Raw genomic sequence first — 7,696 nt, 5'->3', positions numbered from 1 at the left:
AGCATCACCCGATTTAATTTGATTACATTCCATTATCCTCGTTTTGCTTTTGTTGATGTTCATCTTATATCCTCCTTTCAAGACACTGTCCATTCCGTTCAACTGCTCTTCCAAGTCCTTTGCTGTCTCTGACAGAATTACAATGTCATCGGCGAACCTCAAAGTTTTTACTTCTTCCCCATGAATTTTAATACCTACTCCGAATTTTTCTTTTGTTTCCTTTACTGCTTGCTCAATATACAGATTGAACAACATCGGGGAGAGGCTAAAACCCTGTCTCACTCCTTTCCCAACCACTGCTTCCCTTTCATGACCCTCGACTCTTATAACTACCATCTGGTTTCTGTACAAATTGTAAATAGCCTTCCGCTCCTTGTATTTTACCCCTTCCACCTTCAGAATTTGAAAGAGAGTATTCCAGTTAACGTTGTCAAAAGCTTTCTCTAAGTCTACAAATGCTAGAAACGTAGGTTTGCCTTTTCTTAATCTTTCTTCTAAGATAAGTCGTAAGGTTAGTATTGCCTCACGTGTTCCAACATTTCTACGGAATCCAAACTGATCTTCCCCGAGGTCCGCTTCTACCAGTTTTTCCATTCGTCTGTAAAGAATTCGCGTTAGTATTTTGCAGCTGTGACTTATTAAACTGATAGTTCGGTAATTTTCACATCTGTCAACACCTGCTTTCTTTGGGATTGGAATTATTATATTCTTCTTGAAGTCTGTGGGTATTTCGTCTGTCTCATACATCTTGCTCATCAGATGGTACAGTTTTGTCATGAATGGCTCTCCCAAGGCCATCAGTAGTTCTAATGGAATGTTGTCTACTCCCGGGGCCTTGTTTCGACTCAGGTCTTTCAGTGCTCTGTCAAACTCTTCACGCAGTATATCTCCCATTTCATCTTCATCTACATCCTCTTCCATTTCCATAATATTATCCTGAAGTACATCGCCCTTGTAATTGTCCTCAAGTACATCGCCCTTGTATAAACCCTCTATATACTCCTTCCACCTTTCTGCCTTCCCTTCTTTGCTTAGAACTGGGTTGGCATCTGAGCTCTTGATATTCATACAAGTGGTTCTCTTCTCTCCAAAGGTCTCTTTAATTTTCCTGTAGGCAGTATCTATCTTACCCCTAGTGAGACAAGCCTCTACATCCTTACATTTGTCCTCTAGCCATCGCTGCTTAGTCATTTTGCACTTCCTGTCGATCTCATTTTTGAGACGTTTGTATTCCTTTTTGCCTGCTTCATTTACTGCATTTTTATATTTTCTCCTTTCATCAATTAAATTCAATATTTCTTCTGTTACCCAAGGATTTCTATTAGCCCTCGTCTTTTTACCTACTTGATCCTCTGCTGCCTTCCCTACTTCATCCCTCAGAGCTACCCATTCTTCTTCTACTGTATTTCTTTCCCCCATTCCTGTCAATTGTTCCCTTATGCTCTCCCTGAAACTCTCTACAACCTCTGGTTCTTTCAGTTTATCCAGGTCCCATCTCCTTAAATTCCCACATTTTTGCAGTTTCTTCAGTTTCAATCTGCAGTTCATAACCAATAGATTGTGGTCAGAATCCACATCTGCCCCTGGAAATGTCTTACAATTTAAAACCTGGTTTCCTAAATCTCTGTCTTACCATTATATAATCTATCTGATACCTTTTAGTATCTCCAGGATTCTTCCAGGTATACAACCTTCTTTTATGATTCTTGAACCAAGTGTTAGCTATGATTAAGTTATGCTCTGTGCAAAATTCTACAAGGCGGCTTCCTCTTTCATTTCTTCCCCCTAATCCATATTCACCTACTATGTTTCCTTCTCTCCCTTTTCCTACTGACGAATTCCAGTCACCCATGACTATTAAATTTTCGTCTCCCTTCACTACCTGAATAATTTCTTCATCATCTGCAGAGCTAGTTGGCATATAAACTTGTACTACTGTAGTAGGCATGGGCTTTGTGTCTATCTTGGCCACAATAATGCGTTCACTATGCTTTTTGTAGTAGCTAACCCGCACTCCTATTATTTTATTCATTATTAAACTTACTCCTGTATTACCCCTATTTGATTTTGTATTTATAACCCTGTAATCACCTGACCAAAAGTCTTGTTCCTCCTGCCACCGAACTTCACGAATTCCCACTATATCTAACTTTAACCTATCCATTTCCCTTTTTAAATTTTCTAACGTACCTGCCCGATTAAGGGATCTGACATTCCACGCTCCGATCTGTAGAATGCCAGTTTTCTTTCTCCTGATAACGACTTCCTCTTGAGTAGTCCCCGCCCGGAGATCCGAATGGAGGACTATTTTACCTCCGGAATATTTTACCCAAGAGGACGCCATCATCATTTAATCATACAGTTAAGCTGCATGTCCTCGGGAAAAATTACGGCTGTAGTTTCCCCTTGCTTTCAGCCGTTCGCAGTACCAGCACAGCAAGGCCGTTTTGGTTAATGTTACATGGCCAGATCAGTCAATCATCCAGACTGTTGCCCCTGCAACTACAGAAAAGGCTGCTGCCCCTCTTCAGGAACCACATGTTTGTCTGGTCTCTCAACAGATACCCCTCCGTTGCGGTTGCACCTACGGTACGGCCATCTGTATCGCTGAGGCACGCAAGCCTCCCCACCAACGGCAAGGTCCATGGTTCATGGGGGAAGATTCCTTCGATGTCTTCCGTTAATCCGACCTTGTGCGGATCCCATATACTCGATCAGTACTGAATAATGTGTCGCACTAGTTTCCTACACACGTTCTACTTCATAAATGAGCTACGTTTCCCTAAAATACTCCCAATAAACCAAAGTCAACAATTTGCCTTCCATACTGCTAACCTTCTTACTGTTTTGTTTGATGCGACCCTCCACAACATCCTCTCCTATGCCAACTTCTTCATCTCAGTTTATCTCTTCCACCCAGCACCTTAGTTACTATCTGGATATGTTCTACAGTTTTGGCCTCTCTGTAAGTCCCTCCAGTACTACGCGTGTTATTGGACGATATCTTGAAACATATGCTATCCTTTCGTTTCTTCCAGTCAGCGATTTTGCACGTATTAATTTCTCTGCCGATAATGTGGAGAACCTTGACATTTTGTATCCACTCAATTTCCCACATTTTACTAAAGCACCGCATCTCAAATGCTTTGACAGTCTTCTTTTCTGGTTCCCCACTGTCCGTGATTCACATTCACATAATGCTGTGCTCTAAATGTACGTTCTCAGAAGTTTCTCTCTCATAGTACTTGCATAGAAACTTCCTGGCAGATTAAAGCTGTGTGCCGGACCGAGACTCGAATGCCTTTCGTGGGCAAGTGCTCTACCAACTGAGCTACCCAAGCACGACTAACGACCCGTCCTCACAGCTCCCTTTCCGCCAATACCTCGTCTCCTACTTCACAGAAGCTCTCCTGCGAAACTTGCAGAACTAGCACTCCTGGAAGAACGGATACTGCGGAGACATGGCTTTGCCACGGCCTGGGGGATGTTTCCAGAGTGAAATTTCCATTCTGCAGCGAAGTATGCGCTGATATTAAACTTTCTTTCTTCCAGGAGTGGTTCTGCAAGTTCTGCAGGAGAGCTTCTGTGAAGTTTGGTAGGTAGGAGACGAGATACTGGCAGAAAAGCTCAGATGGTAGAGGCCCTGCCCGCGAAATGCAAAGGTCCAGTGTTCGAGTCTCGGTCCGGCACACAGTTTTAATCTGCCAGGAAGTTTCATATCAGCGCACACTCCGCTGCAGAGTGAAAATCTCATTCTGCAAACGTCCCCCAGGCTGAGGCTAAGCCATGCCTCCGCAAATCCTTTCTTCCAGGAGTGCTAGTTCTGCAAGGTTCGCAGGAGAGCTTCTGTGAAGTTTGGAAGGTAGGAGACGAGGTATTGGCACTCTCTCTGTGACCATCAACTAGCTTGACACCATGAACACATTCTGACACTACCTGCACAACATGCTGGTCCTACAGGGCGGCCGAGATGTAAGTAGTTACCAACCTTTCTCGGCCCCACTTGCACCAAACAGATCAACAAGAAGGGAAGTTACTGTTGCATCTTCACCCAGTTGTGGGTTATGTTTAATGTTTCAGGTCTCTAACTCACAAGGAACTTAATTTAAAATCAATTGCAAAATCTATACCGTAAAATTGGATAGACAAGAAAGTGGCCTAGAAAAAAAGTGTTACAATGTGATGGTAGACTAGAATACAAGAAACATATTTCTGCGCCTTCCGCTTTACTGTTTTATTCCCGGGTACGTCGCAGCCTGTGAAACACTCCGCAAACACATGGAGCTAGCTGCCGTGGTGGAGGGACTGCTCACATCCATGCTGCTGCCGCCGGGCCATACCGCAGGCTATAGTGTGCGTCACTAACGCCTCCAGCCGACGGTGTGACGTCGGGCTCGGACCGCTAGCGGAGCGGCCCGAGGTGGGACGGGTACAATTTCCTTGAGACAGAGAAGTTGCTGTCCACGCATCAGCACAGCTTTAGAAAGCATCGCTCCTGCGAAACGCAACTCGCCCTTTTGGATGAAGGGTATCAGACGGATGCTATATTCCTTGACTTCCGGAAAGCGTTTGACTCGGTTCCCCACTGCAGACTCCTAACTAAGGTAGAAGCATACGGGATTGATCCCCAAATATATGAGTGGTTCGAAGACTTCTTAAGTAATAGAACCCAGTACGTTGTCCTCGATGGTGAGTGTTCATTGGAGGTGAGGGTATCATCCGGAGTGTCCCAGGGAAGTGTGGTAGGTCCGCTGTTGTTTTCTATCTACATAAATGATCTTTTGGATAGGGTGGATAGCAATGTGCCTCTGTTTGCTGATGATGCTGTGGTGTACGAGAAGGTTTCGTCGTTGAGTGACTGTAGGAGGATACAAGATGACTTGGACAGGATTTGTGATTGGTGTAAAGAATGGAAGCTAACTCTAAATACAGATAAATGTAAATTAATGCAGATGAATAAGAACAAGAATCCCATAATGTTTGAATACTCCATTATTAGTGTAGCGCTCGACACAGTCACGTCGATTAAATATTTGGGCGTAACATTGCAGAGTGGTATGAAGTGGGACAAGCATGTAAAGGCAGTTGTGAGGAAGGCGGATAGTCGTCTTCGGTTCACTGGTAGAATTTTGGGAAGATGTGGTTCATCTGTAAAGGAGACCGCTTATAAAACACTAATACGACCTATTCTTGAGTATTGCTCGAGTGTTTTGGGTCTCTATCAGGTCGGATTGAGGGAGGACATAGAAGCAATTCAGAGGCGGGCTGCTAGATTTGTTACTGGTAGGTTTGATTATCTCGCGAGTGCTACGGAAATGCTTCACGAACTCGGTTGGGAGTCTCTGGAGGAAAGGAGGCGTTCTTTTCGTGAATCGCTACTGAGGAAATTTAGAGAACCAGCATTTGAGGCTGACTGCAGTATAATTTTACTGCCGCCAATTTATATTTCGCGGAAGACCATAAAGGTAAGATAAGAGATTAGGGCTCGTAGAGAGGCATATTAGGCAGTCATTTTTCCCTCGTTCTGTTTGAGAGTGGAACAGGGAGAGAAGACGCTAGTTGTGGTACGAGGTACCCTCCGCCATGCACCGTATGGTGGATTGCGGAGTATGTATGTAGATGTAGATGTAGAAGTTCGCCAGCAAGTCGCACCTGACGACGGAAGCATTTCTGATCGCGAAAATACTGCGCTCGCTTAACACTATGAACTTCCAGTACGCATGTGGGCAGTTCGATCAGCATGCAGCGATATGAGTCAGCATCCGCGCAAGTTTTTGTTACTCATCGCTTAACAACGCAGGTTCAATATTTCTGGTAGTGCTCATTATTTCATATCTTTCCATCATTACTGATTTCACCCTCATCCATTCATTTCGTTTCAGAGAATGTAATTGAATCGGTTATTATGAATAGGCCGTAAGTCCATAAAACATGATTTTGAGATATTCAAAGAGAACTGTTTTATGCTTCAATGCTAGAAGGTATGAAGTACTTGGACTTTTATACTCTGGTGTACCTGGAAACCATTAAATCCACATCTTCAAATCATCAATTTTTTCACATTCTTCAAATTAATTTTTTTTTTCAAATGATAATTAAATGGACACCCTAGCTGCAAGCAGGCGTTGATACACATGACTTGGACAGGATTTGTGATTGGTGTAAAGAATGGAAGCTAACTCTAAACATAGATAAATGTAAATTAATGCAGTCTTTCGCGAACAGATAGTACCGTCATATATAGTTTTAAAAAAATATGGGTTTCCGGCCTTCGACCTTCTTGTGCGAACGCACACGCTATGCCCGAACTCGTACGGGACTTGGTAGATTAATCTGCCACGAGTAATGAGTATGATGGGCAAACATCTATTAGGCGCACTACGAATATCGTGTTGTGGACATGTTGGGGATGTGGATCTCACGGGGAGCGTGCAAGGGATAAGTCCCTGCAGACGCACTATCCTCTGTGCCCGCGGTGGCTCAGATGGATAGAGCGTCTGCCATCTAAGCAGGAGATCCTGGGTTCGAGTCCCGGTCGGGGCACACATTTTTAACATGTCCCCAATGAAGTGTATCAACGCCTGCTTGCAGCTAGGATGTCCATTTAATTATCATTTGATTTCTAGCAAAGCTGCATGGTCATTGACGGTAACTGTTCTTTCGGGAACAGATACTACCGTCATATATAATTTTTTTTTGTCTTGCACTCATGACCTTTTTGAATTAAATTAAAATAAATAATAGTACAACTGTAGAATTTTGAGAATTTATTAACAAATACAAATTACAAATGGTATTTTAACATAACCATCATAAGAGATAGGCATTGTTGCAACATTTTCTGTGGGTTTCATACATTTTCATCTTCTTCAGCTCTTGTAGGCCAAGTGAATAAATCAGTATAGTAGTTTTTGTGCTCCTCTTGGATGTACTGTTCCAGTGTTTTACATCGTTTATCTTTGTTTATAGGACATTTCAATCTGTGTGCTAAGGTGGTTGGGAGTGATATTTGCTAGGAGTTTTATAAGTCTGAAAGAGATTTTAGGTAGTCCATGAATGAATGATCGGGCTACTAATACCCCTGGGTTGTGACTGTCATACTCAAACATATTGTACTGTGAAACACTGATGTTGTTGGCTTTCATGGAACTGTCTTTTCCCATTGTTTCTAAACTCTGGGAATTGCATTTAAAAAGATTCGGACACCAGTCCTTATGGTTCTTAACAATGTTGTTATCCTCAAGATAGTTGACAATGAATGAATTTTTTTATTGGCAGAATGAAGAATAAGTTCAATATATTCTTTCACAGTGTAAACTCTATCAGTTTGTCGTAACTTTCTTCTTATACCCCCAAACACCCTATCACAAGGTAGGAAAGAGTGCCCCCAAATAGGAAAGCATCGAAAAATTTTTTCAAACATACCAGCTGCAGGAATTTTTTGTCCTTTGTAGTTAATGTACGCTTCTCCTCGTAATCTAGCCTTCTTTATTATGATGACTTTGTATTTATAATAATGCCATATGCCTTTCGTCTTGTTATGGTTGTTACCTTCTTCCTATGAGTACATGCTGTCTTTTCTGATTAAATTGCCACTACTAATGAAAGATTAGACAACAACCACACAAGATTTGTCTTACAATGTGGTGCCAACAATAGATCATGAAATCGGTACTGGTAAAATTTGATTGGTGTT

At 42.5% G+C, this 7,696-nt stretch overlaps 1 non-coding gene across 1 annotated transcript; it reads left to right on the top strand.

Moving 5' to 3' along the window:
* Positions 1-6,468: 6,468 nt before the first annotated feature.
* Positions 6,469-6,543, top strand: Trnar-ucu (transfer RNA arginine (anticodon UCU)). The gene has a single exon. It is a non-coding gene; the product is annotated as a tRNA-Arg (tRNA).
* Positions 6,544-7,696: the final 1,153 nt, after the last annotated feature.

Source organism: Schistocerca nitens, chromosome 4 (genome assembly GCF_023898315.1).
Source record: "Schistocerca nitens isolate TAMUIC-IGC-003100 chromosome 4, iqSchNite1.1, whole genome shotgun sequence".
Taxonomy (NCBI): domain Eukaryota; kingdom Metazoa; phylum Arthropoda; class Insecta; order Orthoptera; family Acrididae; genus Schistocerca; species Schistocerca nitens.
The sequence above is the reverse complement of the archived record's forward strand: the minus strand, read 5'-3'. Positions and strand labels throughout refer to the sequence as shown.